The 23872-nt window shown below is 37.0% G+C and overlaps 1 protein-coding gene across 1 annotated transcript in view; it reads left to right on the forward strand.

The window, feature by feature from the left end:
• The first annotated feature begins 3890 nt into the window (after positions 1–3890).
• LOC136342412 (uncharacterized) overlaps positions 3891–23872 on the forward strand; it is a 195244-nt gene continuing 175262 nt past the window's right edge. Inside the window, exon 1 of the mRNA XM_066288184.1 lies at positions 3891–4282. The gene's annotated coding sequence lies outside the window, so the exon portion shown is untranslated. The remainder of the gene's footprint in view (positions 4283–23872) is intronic.

A 23872-nucleotide genomic window follows, 5' to 3' on the forward strand; every position in this document is an offset into this window, starting at 1 on the left:
CCGCTCGTTAAGCCATATGCCGCTTTGCCGAGCATTTCCGAGTGAAAAAATGGTAACATTTGCTGACTTTTTTTCTTCAAATGAAATTAAACCAATTTCTAGGAATTTTATAGGAAATGTGATAGATAATCGATTGAAGAAATTGTAAACAATTTTTTGGTGCCGCACACATTTAGGATATCTCTATCGAGTGACCCACAAGGTGGCTTCAATGTTAAATTGTCGACATTCTCCTTACTTGTCGAGGTTTTTTGTTTCCTGTAAATTCCATGTAAAACGACCAAAAGAGGTTCAGATGACGGAGCATATGTGACTCAATGTGAATCGTGCAAGCTCAAAATTTCGCAAGGTTTGGGACCGTCTCTCACTTTCTGTTCGATTGATTTCAACGCTCAACCATCTTCTATGTAGGTCTCCAAGGACTCTAAATCTTGTGAGTTTCGGGGAAAATAATGCGTCTTACCCGAAAAAAATTACCTATTTCGACTTTCTTATGCCACTTCTCCGGTCCGGCTCATTGGAGCGGCTTCGGATGGGCATCTCAAGACAGCCCAAATTTTTTGTTCCTCGAATGAATTTCCACGGCATATTGTATCCCAGACAAAATAGAAATTATGACTGATAATTGAACAAAAGATATTTCGGCTTTTTTGGGCTGTTTCCTGGTGTAAGGTCACTTATGTACACACACGTGTTACTCACTTATAACCAAACGCTGTTGGGCTTTTGGTTCAAAAACGAATGAAAGTCATTTTTAATACACGAGCGAGAAATATTGTGCAAGCAACACATGCGCGTTAACCAATCACGCGAGCGTGTTACGACATACTAGGTACTTATGCATTAAATTAAAAAAATAAATGCAAACAAAAATTTTGATATTTCCTGCTAATTGCAGGAAGAATTTAAAATATTTGCAATCTTGAAAAAAATTATGTAGATTTACCGTAACTTACTCGACCGTGTTATTCTTCCAGTCTCCGAACAGCGCACGAATATATGTATATCATGTATACGTATGCTATATTTAGGAATTCCCCGTATAGAGGATTGCATGATAAGTGTGAAACAGAGTGTTATACAGGGAGTTCGAAAAATTTTTTATCCCACCCCTTGAGCCTTAACTAAATCATGTGGACTGCCTTTCCTGGGCATAACTTGATTAACTCTAAAAGTTAGCTTAAATTTGCCGCTAATTTTATTCAATTTTTAACATTATCTATGTCAATTATCTATGCGATGCACACTCAGCAAGAGTGTGTAATAATAATTAATAAAAGTTGGGTCAACATATTGTTGCTTTCCGTTCTGCTAAGGCGAAATTTAACTGTACTTTGTTCGACTGTTTTAGAGTCAATTAACTTTGTAATTGTTTGATAATGCCCAATCTTTATGTATGTCAGTTATTGTTTAAATATAATTTATTTAAAAAGTTACCCGACAATAAAAAACATCACTTGGTCAAAATGCATTACAGTATAATGTACTATTGACTATAGTTTAACTTGCATTTTATCGATCATTCATCTCTTACGGTACGCCAGACTTCCCTGTCGGTGGGCGAATTGAGAAACTCTATATAGTACTTCGTCTTTTTAGTAAAGTATTTTTTGAGTATGTTTCTCATGGAGATGATTTGACTTCAAAATGTTGACTGCATTATTTGTCTTTTTCAACTGCTAAACGGCCAGATCTATCATCTCTAACGCAGAATTACATGCATTTAACGGAACAAAGCATATTATACTTAATGTCTGATTTAATTATAAAGAGGTCTTTATGATTCTGTTTGCGATCATAGACTGCTTCATTATGTTCCTAGTTCAATTAAGTTAGTTATATTTTATTAGAATAAAACTGGCAACATGACATAAGTTTCCTTTAACAGCTCAGAGGTATACTCATTGTGCTACTTAACTTTAAAATTTTCTAACCGAAAAGTACTGAGGTTCGGTTTAACTCATCCGTTTAACAGCACATTTGCACGTTCACTCACCCATAAACTAATGCCCCGTATAAAGCCTTATATTACGTACTTAGTACATAAATAACTATTATGTTTAGTTTGATTATAAAGGGCTATTTACGATACAGTTGTATGGCCATAAATTGTGAACTGTTGAACTGATAATGACTTATATTAACTCACGGACATTAATTTCTTTTAACACATGACTAAAATATTTCGGCGGTATTTTAATTTTGACTTAAAAGTTAATTTATTATAAAATTAGCATGAAACTAAACATGAAACCTTGCATGGAACGCAAGGTAATAGGTACATTATGTACTTATTACATAAATAACTATTATGGATATGTTATACAGGGTGAGTATTTTTCGAGTTGAAGCATGGTGATCTCCGTTATCTAGATTACAAAATTTGGTGAATTCGGACTATTTGCAGGAACTGATTTACGGAAAAATGGATGGAATTCATGTAAATCACATTATTTTGAGTAATGCTATACGAGAGAAGTTTTGAAAAAAGATCAGTTTTCTGTATTGAAAATAAAGTAATGCTTTTTGAACAATTTTCACAGACTGCGTAATTTTAAGTAGTCATTGAACATTCGTTAATAATAAATAATAATATCGTTAAATTATTCAGATATAAAACAAATACATTGTGTAGCAGCATGTAACGTTTATATTTGATGTTGCTACATTAGTGATGGATGCAGACAATCGAAACGCAGGACTTCAAATGTAATATCGTCGCGTTGTAAAAGAAGAAGAGTGGTAATGATGAAGGGACAATCATCACGTAGGAAAAGTAAAAACTTTTATCTAAAAGTTCAGATCTGTTTGGATAAGTTCGGATTTTTTTAACGGCATATTCTTGAATTCCAAATAGCACAACTTTTACCAAATTTAACCGACATCTTATTTTCTACAGCTAGCAAGATCCTCGCGGTTGAGTTCCAGAAATGGATATGCTATATATTTCTAGAATTTAATTGTAATCTGGTGAATTATGATATACACATTCTTACTGCATTAGCACAAAAAATTGGCATGCATTGCCCAATGTTTTTGCAAGTGGATATAATACTGCGTCAGCTATTATAAAGTAAAATGAAGAAAATGATCAAGTTTTTAAATAGATAGATTTTTCGAAACAAAATAGTAGTGCCCGACAAAAGAGTTAAGGAAAGTAAAAGGATATCTGCCCCCATGAAAAGCATTGTCCTATAAATGTTAGTAATCAAGTCCTTCTAATAGAGTAAACTCAAATGAATATCCGCGTGCCACTAAAACTGTCAGAGGCGAAATTGGAAAATATAGTTGAAACGCAATATAAAAAATGAAAAATAACTGAAATTGATCCTGCGGAGGTTGAAAACTGTTAACTTTCGTCTACGGCAAATTTAGGCATATTGTATTAATTGTGCAGAAAAATTATATGGTTGAAGTTTAGCTTATTAGACAAGGACCACTCTACATAAATTGTGCGCCTTGAGAGCTCCCCATCCTCGCATTTCGAATTATCTCCCAATTCGCCATTTTTTTGGACAAACATCCTAACCTAAAATCCATCACTGTTCCTGAACAAACCCTTTACAATTTGCCCTTTTCCAGTACAATTCAGCCCTTCAAACGGCAAATTCGCCCACCTACCACCTTCCAAATTGAATCAGAGAAACTTTGAATAGACTCATAGGGCCAATTCTCATTACCGCCGTCTCAAGTATATAATTATTACAATGGCAAACCGTATGATTGACCCTCCCGAGCCCGAAAGAGGGGGATGGCGGGCAAAATACAAAAACTCCCTCCCTGAATATTTCACCCTCGTCGCATGCAGCTGGTTCGGGTATGTTCGGAAAATCCGAGCGCGTTCACGACCCACGGCCTTACCGACGAGACGTAGCGGTAACATACAAAACAAATTCAGTTCGTATCCACCTCGGAGACAAACTTCGGTTGAACGAACGCTCGTTTCCGTATATCGCCGGTAAAAATAATGTTTATGTGAAAGCAAATTGTTAAATAATCGAACGAATTCGGGAATCGAAGGGCCTAAAGGGCGTTCCAGCTAACAGCACTCGCAATTTTTCCAGAGGTTGTTCCGCCAACCAGAACCAGGCAATGTTTTGGGATGTTTGTCGTCCGAACGAATGGGAATGGACCATTTATTGAACAGGCAACGTCACATGGGAGAAATACAGTGAACTTCTTTGATTTTACTCAAAACGGATCAGTGAGCAACTGGTGAAGTGTGAATGGTGCCCTTCTAGTGCTATTTTACTCTCAAGGATACTGGATCATTGAAATAAAGGTGGGGTAGATAGCAAATTTGTGTTCCATGGAGTGTCGGGTGATGGTGTCGGTGCTGATAATCGTACCTCAGAACCGACATGTCGCAACTGAAAATTGAATGCACAGATGGATAGCTCGCTTAAAATGGCCTTAAGAAACTTTTCACATACATATTTGGAAAATATCTAAATTTCAGAAATTACTGACTTTTTTGGGGGAAACACTTTTAGTTTTTGGAAAATAACTCAAAAACGAAATAATGCAAAATCGTTTTGGCAACGACATTGAGTTCAATGTTAAATGACGGTCGTTAAATTTCCTTATATTTTTCCTATTTACCATTTTTTTAGCTCTAACAGTTCAGAAAATATATGTCGTCTCAATTTGGGTCACATTGTATACGTACATCACTTAGAACGTAAGAACATTCCTATCGGTTTTTAGTGTTATTTTGGTGAATTTCCGTTTTTAAGCATATATTCCTGTCAAGGACCATTTTATGCGTTTTTCACACACCCATAAGGCGAACATTATCACTTATAATAAATACCACAATAAATGGCATTTTAACTCTCCGCTACTGCATGTATCCTATTTGCATCTCTGATGAGCGATTATTTCTTACATTCAATGAAAGCCTGTTCAGATTCTGAATGAAATCACACCCGGATTCCGTTCTCAAACGTTGTTTTTGTTTATTTCATCAGAGTAAGAGCCGGCGCGACATATGTACTACCTCAAGAACCGCCCTACATAATGTGGGGATTCCTCTAACCAAAACGAGCCATAAAACCCAGCAGAAATCCTGTCAGGTACGGTTTAGGGTCGACTTATTTTGGCTGTTAATCCATAGCAAGATTTTCGGGCGAGTGTTTTATGCTTGATGCCCATCAACCATTAACTATTAATATTTGAAATAATGCCCAAAATTAAACCAACCGTGGATGAATGAATACCCGGTTATTCCCTATTGAAGTATGAGAACAACAAATTAATTTGCAGGGCCTGTATAAAAGCTTTAATCCGGTCGTAAATTTGAAACCGAGATCAAAATTATATTTTCTAGATTAACTGTGAGAATCGCACAATAAATTTCGGTAGAATAAAACTGGAGTTCATCAACAATATTTGAAGACAATGGGAAGCGGAACACACGAACCGCAAACTTTCTTGGAATCAATGGTCAGCGCATCTACACAAATCGAACAAAAAGAATTTAACATTTAGTTGTTTTCTTGGAAAAAAAACAAGAGAATATATATTTCGTCTGAGTCCACTTCACGCAAAAAAAACTATGCTGGTTTAGATGACAAAGATACAGTCGAACAAGTGCGGTAAATATAAGGTGCATATATTGATGAGAGTATTGAATGTAGATTGTTTAATTAGTTCGTAAATAACCAATTAGAAAAAACGCGCAATCATACCGTATTGAGACTGATCCATGAGGAATAAACATTTTTTTTTAAGCGTAAAAAATATTACTAATGTAGCCTCATGCAGCTGCATGCACGCTAAGGACATATTCAAATTAAAAACGTTTGATTGGAACACATTTTCTTTTAGTAAATGGGTGGATAAGAACGGGAAAGATATTTTTTTGAAAGCTTTTTGGAGCATTCAAAAATCTCGGGATAAAATGTTTATTGTGGTACACTTGACATTTTCCCCGAATCCGCAATTATGGTAACGTGGAGTACATGTTGTTTGCTATTAACCAATGCATTTTAAGACGAGCATATTAATATGGAAATTTCTGAAATTGGCATCGAGGCAATTGCGAAGTACCAAGAAGTTGTAAAAAAAGGGGTTGAGCGAAATTTTGAAAGAGAAAAATCTTGCATTAATAGGAGCGAAGAAGGAAGCAATAGAACAATTTGAAAAGAAATCTAAAAAAATAGGTGGCCCAGAACAAATAATTTTTAATAAACTGACAAAAATTTTATATAAAAACTAGAGGATGCAAACGATTAAATCCGACGGTGTCAAAGGAGATACATTTGAAATTTTCCTGTAGATGCAACTCTTATTCCTCAGTTTAAATATATTCCAATCATTAGTGTAGATGGCAAGTGAAGCTGCTTTCTGAGTGAAAATTTGAACATCTAGTTATTAGTTTATTTAAAAATAATAATAATAAAAATTATCTGCAAAATATTGTTTTAGTGTTCTTTTTTAAGATTTTATATTTACGAAAAATGTGATCAATAGGTTAATCTGAACATGTAAGTTTTTATAATTAAAAAAATTATCCCAAATAAATAAATTATTTAATAATCCAAGAACCAACGCTATTATATTCCTACTATAAATATTAACAGTGCAATAAAGGATACTGACAAAGAACATGAAGGACAAAACAACCATATCACAAATTGATTCAAAATCATATTATTACTGAATTTACTCGTTTCATGTGGCATTGTTAAGAACAAAGAAATAAGGAAAGTAAGATATCTTGTACTTGGTGTACGAAGTGTATATATCAGGGGATCCTGGAAATCTTCAGAGAGAAGTTGGTAACTTAATTTGTCCTCTTACAGGCCTTTGGCATGATTTGAATTTAGGTAGGTAATCCAGAAGGGTTCAATTTCCTTTAGGGCCCATAGATCCAAGTTCTGGCCACATTATCTAGAAGATAATCTCCAAGGCAACCATCTTACTAACGAAATATTTGCCCTTTGATTGTTTTCATGGAAATTATCTCCTTGATAAAGTTACCTAGACTTCCAATTTTCGGCACCATTATAGAACTAAAATGGCAGATTCTGTAGGCGAGCTCTTATTCACATGGATGAAGATGGACCAATATGAGATATTAACTCTCAAGATATCAATACTCAAATTACAATGAAACCAGGATTGAAACCTTAGGCTGACGACCAACCTTGGTCCTTTAAGATATTTTATGATGGATTTTGTTGGCTGCAAAAGTAATAAAACTTAATATAAAGTGAACAGAAAGAGAATATTAAAGAAACTAGAGAAGAATCCGACAAGGAAAAGATCGAAGAAATAAAAAAAAAAGAAAATTCTTGCTAAAGTCATTTTGCAATTGATTATTTTACGATTTTATTATTGAATGTGGCAATCATTTGTTATTGCATTGGTAAGAAAACAAAGAGACCATAAATTACCATTGATCCATTGATACGTAACCACTTACTACTGCAATTTTCGAGGCCAACACAGCATTATATAATGCTTTATCAACTTTCAATAGAGACAAGCTTTGATTTGAAAATTAAAAATTTGCTAATTCCATTGTAATTAATTATGGTGGAATTTTGCATAGCAACAAAAAAGCTAAAATAAATTAAATCTCATTGCTTAGGAACATTTACCGTTTGTGTTCAAGGAATTGTAGCTATAAATATTCCTAGGATCAGGATATAGGAAGCTGCCGTAGCAATCAGCATTTGGAGGTAAGCTTTTTCTTGAAAGAACATAAAGGCCGATGGTAAAGGTCAGTAAATCAAACGAGCCGCAATTAACCCGATAAAGCAGATCCGAGCAACAAATCGTAAAAATCCTCATTCAACTGATGCTACGACTTTTCCATATATATCTCGACGGATACCGTAACATTTAACTGAATTTTGATGAAAACAAATTGCATAACCATGATGAGCTCATCTTGGAGATGTTTTGTTAATGGCAAGGGATAAGGTAGGAGAGGAGGGGAGGGGAGGATGTGATGAAAATTCATATTTGGACAGAATTTTTAGAGAATCTTCAACTGCTGTACGTTAACGGTTCATATACTTGTATACCAAAGTGGAAAGCTCAGTTGAAAGGGATAAGCATCAGACAATGCGAGCTACACAGATTATATTAATAAAACGCAACTATTATTAAAAATTAAAAAAAGATTACTGCTAACATATAAGTACTTGCGTTTCTCCTTGTGTAATGATCTCAGTAATGATTCATATTAGGAAGTTTCTATGGAAGATTAGCTGAAAGATTAATGACGCTTGCATGTCACTCCGAGGCTTGCATTGGTATCAAGGAGTTAGTAAATTCAATTCTCTTGCGATAACGTACCAGTAACGTTACTAATATATTATGAATATCATTGTATGGTGTTTGAATCCATCTTAAGCCAGGGATGAAAGATGTTTTCGCGAGAGAAATTGTTTAGGAAGATTGCAGGAGCTTAACTTTAAAGCAACATAGAAAATGTATTTTCGAGTGAAATTGCTAATCTAGCTACCTACACTTAGATTTCAAAGTGGAAATTTCAGCGGTTATCTGTGATGAAAGTTTTCTTGGATTCTGCCCCTGTCTAAGTTTGCCAGTCGGTTCACAATTGGCTTAAATTAATTCAAATTCAACTGCTGATTCACCTTAGTTTTAACATCATCGTTTTCCCATCAGAAAGAAGAGCAATGCGATCAGAATGTTTCTTGAAAATGGCATTTGAACCAGAAATGAATATCTAAGTTTATGTTCTCTGCAGAGATGAACCATTTTGTCCCAGGACTTGTCCTTTTCTTTATTTTCTGGAATCCTGAAATGATGAGTGAGATACATCTGGAATAACTCATTTTATTGGTTCCATATCTAGCGCCACGTTTCTATTAAATTCGGCATAAACAAGTTCAATGCCCAACTGGCCAATTTAATAAGTATAAGCCGCGTGGTCTTGTCTATTTCAATTTTTCTGTGAAGGAGCATTCCATGCAGTTGACTGTTAAAAATGTTATTTTTAGGCCAAACAATTATACAATTATCTTTCAAACTCCTTCACATATTTCAGTGCTTTGATATAACAAAATGCTCAATAGTGACATTAAAAATTAGGCGGATGCTGTTGCATGTTTGAGTCGTAACAGTTGGTGGATGTCTGGGTGGAAAGTTAGTACTTTCGATCTATGTGTACAGTGTACTAGATTTTATAAAATTCTAGTAAACGTAGCTAAAATAGGCATAAATTAAGTTCGAAACACAAAGAGACGTGCCTTGAATCATAATATCAACGGTGACGGTTTATTTGATATTAATTTCCATGGCAGTAAATAAAACTGCAACGGGGTGATGAAGACATTGTTACCGATTAGCTCGCTAGGTAAATAATGAGCCATATGCGTGTCATTACTACCTACTTTAAAATTTGCTTTACAACTACTAAACGCAGCTAATAAGGGGGTTTTTTAGAGTTAATAGGGGAAAAATACTATACACATTAGGTGGAAAGTATTATTTGCCTAAAAAGGCACATTTTTTACCTGGATACGTAATCCAGATAAAAGTCTTGTTACTCATTATTCATTGTAATGCATGAACAGTTCAGCCCTTATCTCCTCAACTATTTCTTCTATTCTCTATAATCGCTGTGGGGTCCAGGTGGCCTCGAAAGTGCTATAATAGAATTTCCTACATTGCGGAACGTGTTCAGCTTATTTGCAGAAAATTCTTTGTCGGTAACTACAATCCTCCGTTGCTTCTCCTCGAATGATGCTTATGTTGTGTCGAAATGGGGAACCTCTCGTTTTGATCTTCCAAGAAAAGAAGAATTGGAGGTCTAAATTTCCAAACATACACATGTGATTGTCCCATTTTGTTATTTGTTCCCTCGTCTCTTCCGATCAATTATGAGGGAAAACCTTTGAGCGTTTCATAAAATTTCAAAAGAATAAGGCACAAAAGTTTATTTCTGCAGGTAAGTAGACAAACTAGAGTAATTTTGAACTATTACTCAGGATATACATATATCAATATCATGGGCCAATTCCGAGGTTAATTTTGTTTTTTGTCCAAGAAATGTGCTATTGCTGGCCTAATCCCTTAATATTTATGACTTTATTTTCCTAACAAGCAAACGATGATAAATGTTTACATAAGTAATCAGACGAAAATGATTCATATGATAACCTACATTCAAGTCTTATCTTTGGATTTTTACCATCTTGTTTGTTACGATGTTACATATTAGTTTATCATGTCACAGTTTATTGATGAATTTCTTAATTAAGTCGAAGTCAATTATTGCATTTATCGGATAATATGCGAGCAATCAAGAGCAAATTTAAGACATTTTATAATTTTCGGAAGACTTTTAATTAGAAACTGATGGTGGTTAGGAAACTTAATTTTAATTACCCAGAGTAAGTTGTGATCCTCACTCATTACTTTACGGAATAACACAAGGTTGATCCAAGCGAATTGAGGTCAATTTCCGCTTTTGATATTCAGCATTCTTCGGTTTTCGGAGGAGGCTTGTTTGTACAGCTTTCCCAAAGTTTGGAATTTTTCTTCATTTTTCCACGACCCATTGAATTATTGAATAATAGATATCTCACAAATTCTCGAAATATTTCAACTATTCCGAAAGTTTTTCTAGTTGTCAAGATGGCAAATGCGGGCTTCATGACCGAAAACCGTCCGGTATTGTCAAGGAAAGGATTATGCAAAAATTAGGTCAACAGCGCGTCTAGTCGTGTCTCCTTTTATTCACCAGAGCGGAATAGAGAGAAAAAATAGTAATTGGAGTTGTGACAAATTTCTTAAAAAAACATTAGGCCTTTTCGGAAAAGGCGATCTGATTCTGACTGATCCCTGTCTTCAGGTGACAGGGATCAATCCGAACGAGATGGATGAAACTAATGATTTCAGTGGAGTTGAAAATTTTCATATTTCCTAAACCAAATTTTTAGTCAATTCTTCATAACGCGGTGGCAAATTCAATGTGTTCAGTTTAATATCAATTTGCGGAATCAACGCTGCTCATCCGCCTCATCCTTAAAGACCTTTCAAGCAAGCAAGCGATCAAATAAATAACACCTAAACTGACACCTCCGTGAAATCCTATGCTTTTCCTATTAGATCCATTAATAAGTAATGTAGACGACTCAATAAAGCATAAAAACAAAACCTGTTAGCATTTAATCGTGCAGGCCCGGTATCAGATGTTATGTGGCCTTGATGAACGACGACATACCAGCGGAGCCGCCTTTTATTTATGTTAAACTTTTGCCCTCCCACAGGAATGTAACGCGATACAAGAGAATTTGTTTATCAACAGTAATCACTGGCTCCTTTAGTAATTCTCAGTAATCGGACACATTAAAGTAATATATGCAGGAACCATTCAATAAGTAACCTGAAAATATTTAATTGCTTATGGGGGACATGTTGGGCTCCGGTATATACTAACGTCGCCTGCAGACAGTGACAGACTGTCTGGGTATCTGTGCGTTGCACTCTTTAAACGCTGAAGTCAAATAGAAATGATTAGTAAGATCATAAATAGTTGTAAGTGTGGTTCGATGTCAACGACCTGCACTTGCATGAGCAGGTACTAATTGAACGAACAATTTGTTTACTCATTGCTCATTCGGAATAAAAAAGCCTCCTTAGGGAGTGCTGAGAGAAATATGTCTGCAAAGGGCGTCCCGAGAAAAGCCCCCAAAGTAAGTAATAAAAATGAGTCATGTCGCCATAAATACCTAACCCGACAAACAAAGTTCCCATAATTCCTATGGAGAGCAACGCCCATTTCCATTTTCCTATTTTTGATTGCGAGTTACGATTGGAACATCGGGGACACATCTCGTCGTCCCGAGACCGAGGGTCCAAAATAATGGACTTCCTTGCACTATTCGGGATTCGGATTTAGCATAATCTGAAGAAGATTGGATTAAAAGGGATCGCAATGATCTATATAAGAAGTACTTTTCCGTTGAAAGTGAAAGAGTTAGGCGGCAGCGAAAATATCTATTTTTCTAGGAAAGTGCCATTATCAGTAACCGCTAAGCAAAATTTTTGGAATAGTCATTTACCAATTGATGCGGCATATTAGCAAACTGATGAAATTACAGTAAGAGGCAAATCTACGATCACATCTTTTTAATCTCAGCTTACGCGCCATGAATTACCAGTTGTAAAGGAGTGAAGATATTAATCTTCAGGGCGGTGATGCCACAGCTTAAATGTTTTCGTGTCTTCGGCTGTAAAATGTGAGAGTAAGCTGCAGGCCATAATTTAAATTTTATGATGGTTTTTCAAATGAAATACCTGGTGCCATTTGTGAGCAGAGTCCTTGAGGCCATAAACCACCGGATTTTAGCAATTCAGACTCTTCTCCCTTAGTTTTCTTGAGGGACCATTGGAACTGGCTTTCCTCACTTTCATATCGAGTAAGAGTTTCTTGTATGAATTGATCACTTATTGTAGTCTCCTTCCCTCTCGTGAGTCCCCTCTTTGAAGAACGCAAGTTCAACAATTCATCACGAATAAATTATTCATGCGCCCTTTTATCCGAACTCCAATACATAGATTTGTAAGATTTCACTTTAACCCACCAAAAATTAATGGTTTCTTCAAAAAAATTACTTCGTTGATATTGTAATACGTTACTCTTGACAAAAAATTAACTTATTTTTCATATAAATATCTCCAAGCTTGTCGGACCGTGGAGTGATTAGGGGTACTAGGTGGGGTAAAATAAAACAAAGAAACGATTGACAAATATAACAACTAATATAATGAAACGTAGCCTAATCATAGTCAAATCTATCATATATATGTTAACTGATTTTCAATTATGTTATATGGTTGCTTTTATTTAAGTGATAATGGTTTGGTTAGTTTCGGATTAGGTGGGTTTGCCTATGGTTAGGCTAAGTGTCATTGCATTAGTTATTATATTTTTCAATTGTTTCTTCGTTTTATTTTATCCTACTTAGTACTACTTTTCATTGTTACAGATCCTTATATGCAAAATAAATTTAAAAATCTGCAATTTTTTGTAAAGGATCATGTATTATCATATCGAAGAATTATTTTTTCAAGAAGAAAACTTAAATTTTTGGTAGATTTAAGTGATATGGACCCCGTAGTTCTTGACTTGGAGTCTTGACGTGGCTTGAGGGTAAAAACACAGTGAAGCATCGCCCCTCGACGAGAACCCCGACGTTCATGTAAAATGAAGAATAAAATATTTTATTTCCCAGCGGCGAGGTGCTTGAAATTGGCCCTGTGATTGATCCTCGCGACCCCCTACTTGTTCCACATTGCTACGGTGCACGTTGACTTTAACCAGCAGTACCACAAATATTCCGTCCGATGGAAGCATCCAATGTACCTTGAGGGTAAAAGAACGGAATATGTGGTGCTACTCGAGGGACCAGTTCAAACTTAACAGAAACAAAGCATAATTAATACTAGTCACCATGTCAAGATATTTGACGAATCACTATCTCTATCTGAATCAGACGACATTTTTACTACATCTCCGTTCATAAAGAGTTAGACAAGTGAACCACGATAAGCGGCGTTGTTCAATGCTTGGCGAGGCGAACGTCGAGGTGTCTGGCGAGGTGCGATGCTTCACCTAAAACTCCTCTTTAGCCTTCTCTCGGTTGCTGAGAACTGTCGCTCCCTGAGGACCATTATTCCCATTGACCTCGGTGAATCTCTGATGCGATAAAAATTGTGAAATAAAAGTGACGTGACGCTGCACCAATAAATTGATCACCGTGAAAGCATTCCATTCATAAATCTATGGTGCGGGTTCCATATAAGGCAGCCCGTAAAAATTTACATTGTAACCTGGTTCTCGAGAGCCAAACAAAGGAAGTAAACAAACAAAGAAAAATAAGACTCATTCGTGATGTCACGAAGCACTTGCACCATCCGATTGCATAATTTAATGTCAACCGGTTCTGTCTGATTCATGAAATAAACGACCTGACCTGTGGTAGTTATTCTTCGAGTGGTGTTACTTTACTCAGCTGAAGACACACGCCTGACAGCTGTTGCTAAGGAAAAACGAGCTGGCAATCTTCTGCAAATCTAACAGGAAAACACATCATTTCGGATGTCATTTTTGCCCGTTTCCACTACAAATATATCCATAAACGTCGCTCTTCCGCTTTAAGGAAGAATCACAGACCAATAAAATCGGACTTTGCCACAGAATTTTCCAGGATTTTTTCGTGATAAATCACGTAAATCTTTATACTTATGGGCGCGCTTTCTTACTTGTCATATTAGAGCCGGCCATGATTCATATTTACCCCCAAAGGGTGGCGGAGTCTCGGGGCGTATGGAATTTACCAAAAACAAAGGTTCCAGCAAGCGCGAGTTGATTAAATTTTCGCTTCTTATGGGGATTATTGAAATGCTGCAGGGGAAAATTGCACTGATATTTTACGTCAATGATATTAATATCGCATTTTTTTTTTGTGCAATAGAATATCAGTGAACCACTCTCAAAATTTAAACCTTTTAATTCGTTTTCGTTTTTTTGCCTTTTTAATTCAGTATTATCCAATTTTTTTTTTAATTTTGATTTCCCATAAAATGAATAGTTTCAAAAATCAATTACAGTTGTTTCGTCGAGTCGTATCACCAAAACTATGTCTCAATGAACGAACATTTCTTCACTTTATACGAGCACCCTTCCAGTCACCCATCGCTGAAATTTTGAAGAAGTATCGTACCAAATTTCTTAAAACCATCAGCAAAGCCGCTAAGAACATTTGTTTGAACGAATTTCTTGAAAAAAGAGCAGTGTCAGAGCTTGCAGTTCAGCAAATTCTTCCTTCCTCAAGTTAATATTCGAACTACTCACATGTGCGAATTTAAGTCCATTTTGCCTCTAAAAAATTTGAAGTAGAGGAAAATTCCCTTTTTCAATTTCTCTGATCAGTGATTCAATAAATGGCGGTTTTGGTCGCTTACACATATAGACAATCTCCTCCAAGACTTACGAAGAAGCATAATGTTTGGGACATGTTTGGGCGAAGAATGTGAGATCGCGTTCCTGCTCTTTTGATAAGACCTTACTCTTCGTCATTTAATTTTAGGCTGCTTCAGACTCGAGCATCCTCTTCCAGAGTGCTCTTCAGTTACAGCTAAATCCACCGCTTCGCCACCTTTTTTTGCTTAAATATGAGTTTTTTCCTCCTTTGAATCCCTCATCAGTAAAAAGAAATTTGAAAATAGGCCAAAAAAAAGTAAAATTTTTAGCACCTCTGCAAATTTGCTTTAGATTCGAACGTAAAAGATTTTGCATGTGGGGATTTGTGTCGCTAACTCACTCTTGCGTGGGTCTTGGCTAAGATAAGTAGATTTTTAATTAATGACCAAAGCTGGCTCAAAATTTAATTAATAGTTACTAAAAAAGCATGAATTTTAATAGTTTTTATCCAAGGCCCAGTGAAAAAACGTATATAAGCGGAAAAGACAACATGACCCAAATAAAAAGTCATTTATTTCCACTTTCCCGGGTTCCATATCATTTTCTCCCACAGAGCCAGCCACTAAAAATTCATGAGCTATATTTTTATACCATTAATGCGGCTCCTTATAAAAGGGAACGTTGATCAAACATTTTTTCCCCGGGCCCAGCCGCGGGATGAATTTCATTTTTATATCCACTCCCGGCCATGTTTCATGCCTCAAATCCGGATCTCAAAAAGAAAAGATTAAAAAAGCAAACAAGCGTTAACGGCCAGCCTGACCAAGTGGAAATCGAACCGCAACTCACAGAAAAGGGGGCCGGGTGGGTGGGGCTCCCGGACTGACCGGAAAGGCGATCGAAGGAAAAAGTTGTGCGGAAGAAGAATCGGGAGTGGAATTTATGATTCGCTGGTATTTTTGGAGGAAATTTTCGAGCAATGCTTTTTTAATTGCCTTAGAACTAGAGAATTTGTTTTAATGGGAATTAAGGGCAAATGTGAAACGGGGATAAATCAGGATGTCTTGCGGATCATGACGAATCACGTCGTTAATCATATGACCCCAAATTGGTCATCCATGCAGATAATTAGTTCTAGACGGAAGCTGGTCTATGGCTGACAAGAAACAAGGAAGAAAGACTTCTTTGAAGCGGTATCGTTGGGAAACATTGCTGCTCGTCATGTTTTAAAAAATGTTTATGTTATCTAGTGATAATAAAATCGATTAGAACCCCGATAAAGTTGAATTTCATTCTTAATCGGTACCGATAGAGGTACAGGAAAACCTGCCGACAATCATCCGAACCAGCAACTCATGAAATCCCTGTTTAATCCGAAACATTAACCAAAGAATCATCTACAATAAAATTCGTGATACTTCCGTACCGTGTTTCGCCCTTTCTGACCCATTTTTTTCGTCGACTTTTGTAGGGGTTAATTGCGCGAACCAAGGACCCTCACAGTCATTTTAATAGCTACGTATCGTCCTCATAAAGACGCCAAATTTAAAATTCAAATTAACGTTACGACTGGAGTTTTATTTCATTTTTACGGTTTTATTTTGTCCGCGACTCGTTGATTTAACAAGTCCTCGTGAAGTGTCCGGTGATGACTTCTCTCCGCGTTTTATATGTTAAATCGTGAATCGCTCCGTGAATTAACGTACATTTATTTTTCTTGGACAGTAAATAATACGAAACAATCGGTGGAAAGAGGATGCTTGAAAAAATAAATCGAAATTGGGGAACGTCGATAAATCAACGCAATTTCGGATCCAACTGATCGCAGCGAAGTATGTGTATGACCGGGAGGTACACAGGCGAAGAACAAGCTTTAAAGCCTGTGCGAAAAGAACCAGCTTGAAAAAAATCACGGAAAGAGACGTTAATAGTCCGACACTATGGCCTGTCCAAGCCCCAAAACTACACCTAAAAGCAAAGCCAAGCTGCTCATTCAGTCTCTCATCATGTCTATTACACTTTCGAGGTGACGCCGCCATTACATAAAACCATCAACAAATTCATATTTATTATGAAACGGGTACGGCCTGACGCAGGTTCCGGCCGTAGTTCTTGAAGACTATCTACGAGTAAATGAGCCAGGTGCAAGGTTCGAGGCCATCGAAGCGAGGAATTATTGAAGTCCGAAACGCACCGATACGGGTTCGGGCAGCCTGAACGAATGGGGTACCCTTGACGGTACCTCTGCGAACCAAGATTAAGTGCTTTCTCGTTTTTATTTGCCTCTGCCAGCCCGACATTCCTCGTATTATTGGAGACCAATTACAGGATCTCAGAACCATCACACGGCACTTTGAATGCTTTTGTTCTACAATATTTCTGCAGAAAAATAGCTCTGCAAATGGAAAGTAACTTGAGCTTTGAGGAATTTTTTGCCAGTATTTGTGCTACAGTACCGGCCACCTATTTATTCACCGCTAGTCTTTACGGACCGATCCTGTATCGAAGAGGAATTTTCGATTGTGTCCGATTCGTCCTGTGAGTGATGCACACAACAGTGAGTTTCAAGGATTTATTCCACAGTTACTTTTTGAATAAAAATCATGACTGCACACCGAACCAAAATAAATGAGCAGTCGGAAGGATGTTATTGAGTGAAATCCCAGGAAGAACCGATTTTCATTATGCCTTATGAAGTTCTAGGACTTGAATTGAAGAGAGACCAGGAGGAATCTCTTCGTCGCCTGTCGATCATGATTCCTCCTTGTGAGGGAATCACACGGACGTATGAAATGGTAGTGAACTTCGGATGGAACCGACCGGAACACTGAATAATAGTCTAACGTTAAAGGAGACCTGAAGTAACCTCGGAAATTGCCACTCAAATTGCAAGGGGACTTCCCACTAGTAAATTGCCAGTAATCAGTATTTTCGCAATTCTCGGGTTATTCAACTTTGTTATCAATCCGTCTGTTATCAAGCGAGAATCATAAATTGTCGGAAAAATTACAGTCGAACTGGAAAAGATTGAGGCTGTAAGGAATCCTTCATTACTGGATTAAGCTCAACAATAACCAAAAAATTATTAAATTGAGCCAATCACATGACCTGAATTAAATTCGCAATATTCATCGTGATTATATATAGCTCGTCAAGGTATTTATCATTTTTGCTGATCGTTTTTTGAAAAGCTATAGGACCTCGACGATTGAAAGGGAAGTTAAAAAATCCATCACTGATGAGCATAAAAATCGTAATTCCTACAAAAATGTCCCAGTGAATCATAAAAACAGAGTACTAATTGGGAAAGTTTGAAAAAACGCTACAACTCAGGTGTATCACCACAAATGAAGATTTATAGGGTTTTTAGGCGTATTGGTGATGAGTGCCCCCTGTTTAACCAATGCCGCATTATGAGTTGCTCGCAATATCTCTGAAACGATTTCATCGTTTGATTCAATGACGACGTTTGCACTTCAGCAATTTATTGTTAAGAAAAACCAAATGAATTGTGTGCGATCTAGCTGGAAGGACTTCGGGGTGGGAGTAACAGATGATGATTTAAAAAATATGAAAATGCAAAATAAAAAAGTTAATGATAATATGAAAAAATTAATGCGGAAAGCTGATTATTTGACCGCAGGAAAGATGACGCTATCACCTTTCCTGCAAATTGAACAGTTTTCGCCTTCTTTGGGGCCGATTCTCCCCTTTAGGTCCATTGTTTTTACTCGTCTCAGGTGTGAAATGATGGACCCATGTTTCACCCATAGTGATGAATCGACGCAAAAACTCGGCTTTATTGCTGCGAAACTTTGCCAAACACTCCCTTGAAACATCTTCACGGCGTTGTTTCTGTTCAATTGTGAGTAATCACGGCACCCATCTTGCGTACAGTTTCTTTATATCCAATTATTCGGTTAAAATACGATGTACAGTAGTTTCGAAATGCCCATTTTCCGGTACAGTTTCGTGGATTTCCTCCAGAATTTATGGAGTGGTCAGATCTGGAGTATCATTCGGTCGACCACTGCGGAGTTCGTCCCGGCAGTTGGTACGACCGCGTTTAAACTCCGACACCTAATATTTTACAGTTGTTAACGAAGGACCAGATTCCTTCAGAGTAGAATCTAAGTCCGCTTTGAAGTTGGATGGACTAAGACCTTTCAAATGAAAGTATTAATGGCGTCTTTTTTCCACAAACAAAATCTCTAAAAACATTCGTTAAAAACATCTCCAAAACAAACACAAATCAACTTTCGATATAAATCTTTAAGGTTAGGTCTTTGTAATATAGGCAAATTATTAACAAAAAAATCGCCATCTATGTGTCAGATCGGGTACTTCTCAGACTATCCTCGTACCTTTAGTTGCAGCTTGGCTGCCACTGATCAGTAAAGTAGCTGCTGCTATGGTCGTAGCTGCTGGGGTAATCACCTAAAATGCTCTCCTTCTCTTTTTAAAATTGCTCTAAGGCAACATTCAGTAATACTTTTGGTTCAATCTCAGCCCAACTCACAGTAGGTCTACCCAGAGTGACATTAATACAATCTACCTAATTGAATAATAACCGTATTAAAGGACATATTGTGACTGGATTAATACGGACAAGAGTGATGTCGACTTCAATTCTCCTAATGGAAAAAAATGGCCGTAAACATCAATAAAGATGAGAAGTGAGAGTGGCTGCCACGAAGGGGCAATGCTATTGCGAAGCTATAAAATAATTCACACTAGGTATACGGATGCAATAATCCACCTTGAAGCCTCGAAGCTGGCTGTGTAGTAAAACGTGGAATCCAATTAGCTTTATTAGTTTTCTTAATTGAAAAGGTGGGGAACTAACTCGAAGAACATCTAGGAGAAAACGGGATTTAATGATGCATGAGTTCCTTGGCGAAGGCGTCTCGGTATTGAAATCTCATCATATACGAGTGCGCTTTGCGATTGGACTCTCGAGAATTCTATCGAGAGAAAGAAAATTCGAAACCAATTCAAAGAGCTGACCTTACGAAAAGTTTCGCAATAAAAGCCGCGCTATAAAACGCAGAAAACATCCTCCTCCTCAGAAATATAAAGGGAGTCTACATCTGACACTAATGGCACTCATTTACATTTTCTCAACTTTCGATGTCTGCTGAGATCACAAAAATGTGCATCTTTTATATAAATCTATTATTACATAGGGGGCGAAGCGTACGATATATTTTCCATTTCGGGATGTTTCCACCTTTCCCTTTGTGTCCATTACGTATTCAGACAACATCTTGTGATGGAGTGAAATGTTTCTTGAATTTTGCTCGGGGAAAGAACATACGACGGGCGTTTTTTTTTCGTTGTTTTACTGGGTTTCACCTCAGAACCGATATTTTTCTCTGAGATATTTAATTTCTCATAGCGAAAGAAAAAGCTCACATTTGAAGTTTTCCCTATATTCTGAAGTGATGTATTTCTAAGTCTGATAAATTGCAATAGACTATTAATGACCTCTTCGTACAGGATACAACAGCCAAATGGAATGAATTCAATATTTATTCTTCACTGACTCCAGCTGGGCTCTAACAGAGGGATGCACATACTGAAGACTTGTGTCCAAAATGCGGAGATTTTGGTCCCACAACTTGGCGCTTTTGGTGTCGCAATTAGGAAAATCTAAAAGTTTAAGAGTCGGTCTGACAGAAGTGGTATTTTTCCTTGGAGATGAGGAATCGCGGTGTTTTTATAAGATCTGAATAATCCAAAGTCCCTGTTTGCAACTTGAGGGGGTCGCAAAAAGTGCTACTGAACACTTCAGTTCTTTGCGATTTTAGGAGGTATTTTTTTCATAAACGAGATGAGCTAATTGAGCATCCTCGACACAGTTTGACAAGTCCAAATTTCCCGCTTGAGAGATGAAAATTTTAAAATCGCGGCGCGGGAGTCCCAAAAAGTTTGAATTAGTTAAAGAAACTTCGTCTAATACGGAACAATTAGAACGGTCGCAGCACACTTTGGCAGTCCAAAGTCATACCAAAAAGTTTTTAAAAATCCACGAAATAAAATTTTAAAAACTCCCTTAAAAGTATCCCTCCTCATTACATTTAGGACCCAAATTTCTGGGCACTTCCACAGGTTTTATAGTTTCTTTGTGAACCAAGGGGATACAATCCAAGCCGTTGGTTTTCTATATTCGCATCGTGATTCTCCGCCCTACGAGGTTCTACAATAGTGCAGCTGATCTGCAATCAAGTTGGTATCATCAGCAAAGAAAAGACGTTAATAAGAACTCCAGAATCTGGAAAGCTTTCAATATTTCGGAAGCACTACCCGGTGGCATATCTCCAGGGTAATAAATCCTTTGGATTTTGTTCGGGTTTTCCTTGAGCTGACCGGATTTCGAAAAAAGAGATAATTGGTAAAGTAGAAGAATTATGTTTTCCTCTTCTACTAATCGTTAACTCATCATTCGTCCATCATGAGCTGGAAAAGAGCTACTGATATCTGATGCATCGCAATGTGCTTTTTAGATAACCATCATCAACTCGAGGTTATAACTATTCATATTTGGTCCCTCCACCTCTTCTACTTGTCGCTCGACCGTTTTTGAACACGGGGTGGCTTAATACCACCTTTGCATCAGGGTGTTTACCTGCACCCCATACTTTTAAATGCGCTATAAGCTTAAAACAGCCGGCAATGCATATGCATAAAACTGAGCACTGCCTAATCCGCACATAATAAGCCCATAAAACTTAATAGAAATTGCCCCGCAACACGTGCCACCCCATGCATGCGTAGCCCCATTGATCAATGGGGCTTTGAGGCCGGATTACCATAGTTTTTGACTGCGTTGGCCCGATAAGACTAAACGGTGTTAACCGAGGCGTTAGCCCGATATTGGGTCTCATGAAATACTGGTTTTTAAATCTCTTCTTACTGATAACTTAAATTCAAATACTTATCAGAGCACTGTTGAAACCATTATGCATTTTCTGTTTTTCCCCGTTCGTCGATTTTCGTCCAATTTTCATGCTCATTCCAGCAGGTTAGTTCCGGCTAGCAATGAAAATAAAACGCGATTTTAGGGACAAATTTAAACTCTCGAATTTTCTGTCGTTTCCAATTATAAAGGTCGTTTTGGATCGAAGGACGTATTGTGCAAATATGGGTCACCCAATTAAAAGGAATCTGAAATATGGCGGTTGGAAATTGCGCCAACAGACGAATACTTTCGAGTAATTAGCACACAAATCGGGAGATAATTGACTGGAACGAGAGGAGGACGAGAAAAAGAACGGTCCAGGATTTTTAATTAGAACTCGTGCAAATATCCCAGAGAAAAGGGGAAAGTCTTGGCAGCTGTGTTTTTTTTCATTAACAAGAGGCTCAAGAGAATGAGGGGTTAACCTAAGACCCGGTTTGGCAATCGCGGTTTTAGTGACAATTAGTAATATTAAGGCCGTGGACAATGAGAGAGATCCGGTGTCGGGAAAAACGTGTGGCGATAACCTCACGCAAAGTTCTGGTGTGGATCAATCAGAAATACAAAAATTAATTTTGAGAGAGTTTCCGAATTTCCAGGAATTTTCCAAATTTCCAGGCATTACGTCTGTGCTTCTCAACAGGAGTATTTTTTTAAATCAAAAACGAGGACTTTTTAATTCGAAACTTCATTCTAAATCTGAGAAGTTGAACCAATGAAACAACTCAAAAAAATCCATAGAAAGTTGCCTGGTTCAGATAAAATGTCCGTCATTTTGTATTTTAGATGACTTCTGAAAGAGCTCCTGCTGGCTGTGGGACTAATTTTCTGAGTAATGATGGTCAATTGGAAATTTGATAATTCTGAAGTCGATCGTATGAGAAAAAGGGAAAAACATTGTTTTTCACTCTGATAACAACAAAACGTTCCCCAGCAGTAATGATGTTCTCATGAAACTTTTAGTGTACAATAATTACAGGCTGCAACTTAAGACAGTGATGGGTGGTCGACTCCATTTCAGCACACTTCTTTGATTTTTCATTATTTAGAACTGAAAATTCACATCAAGATTTATGCTTAGAGGTCGACTAGAGGTTTAACGGCTCTCTATAAAAAATGCATATTCCCCTTATCTCCCCCAGATTTGGAGATGTCAGTATAATTTTCCATACCATTCTGGAAATTCTAGTCTAAGCAATTTCCAGACTACTTGAACTAAATTTGATGAAAGTGCACTTTAAGCAGAATAAGGCTCATCAAATTTATATTTTTTAAGTTGAATTGCGATAGTTTCCTGAACCAACTATCATAAAATAGGGGAAATTAATCGAGAACGTGAAACTACGTGTGTCCATCTTATCAGAGTTAATGGTTATTTGTTTATTAAGATCGCCAAGTGATGTAATAATCACAGTTGCAGGCTAATTGCTCACAGAAAATTATGAGGAAGCATGATGTGATTCCAATGGTTAAGGACGGCTCCATTTTGTCCCTTCTCATTTGGTATCATATGGGCGCCACTTATCCGTGGCGCCAGGCATCTCTGCATAAGATGATACGATAGGATGAGACGGAATTAAATGCAAATGATCACAGAATAACGCAGATGGCCCCATCAAAGTACAGATGGTTGCATAACTTGTAATGTCCAAATTTAAAATAGAGATGATTACATAATTCATAGTGTTCAAAATATTTAATTTTTTTCAGTTAAAAAATGCATCAACATTAACCTGTAATACATCAATAAATTCAAAAAAACACGTTTATATTAAAAGATGCAAAAGAAATTTGGAAATCTCTTTGAAATTTTAAAGTTGCCGCCTAAAGCAGAAGTTGGATGAAAAAAAGATCAACTTCGACATTACTTTATAGTTTGAAAAATATCACTTTATTTAGTTTTTAGTCCATTAAAATCCGTTCATAAATAACTGAGCTCGTTTTTTTTAGGCACCCTGTACATAGTCGCCCGACGAGAAATCATTATTCTCCTAGTTAGT

The sequence above is a fragment of the Euwallacea fornicatus genome, chromosome 12 (assembly GCF_040115645.1).
Source record: "Euwallacea fornicatus isolate EFF26 chromosome 12, ASM4011564v1, whole genome shotgun sequence".
Taxonomy (NCBI): domain Eukaryota; kingdom Metazoa; phylum Arthropoda; class Insecta; order Coleoptera; family Curculionidae; genus Euwallacea; species Euwallacea fornicatus.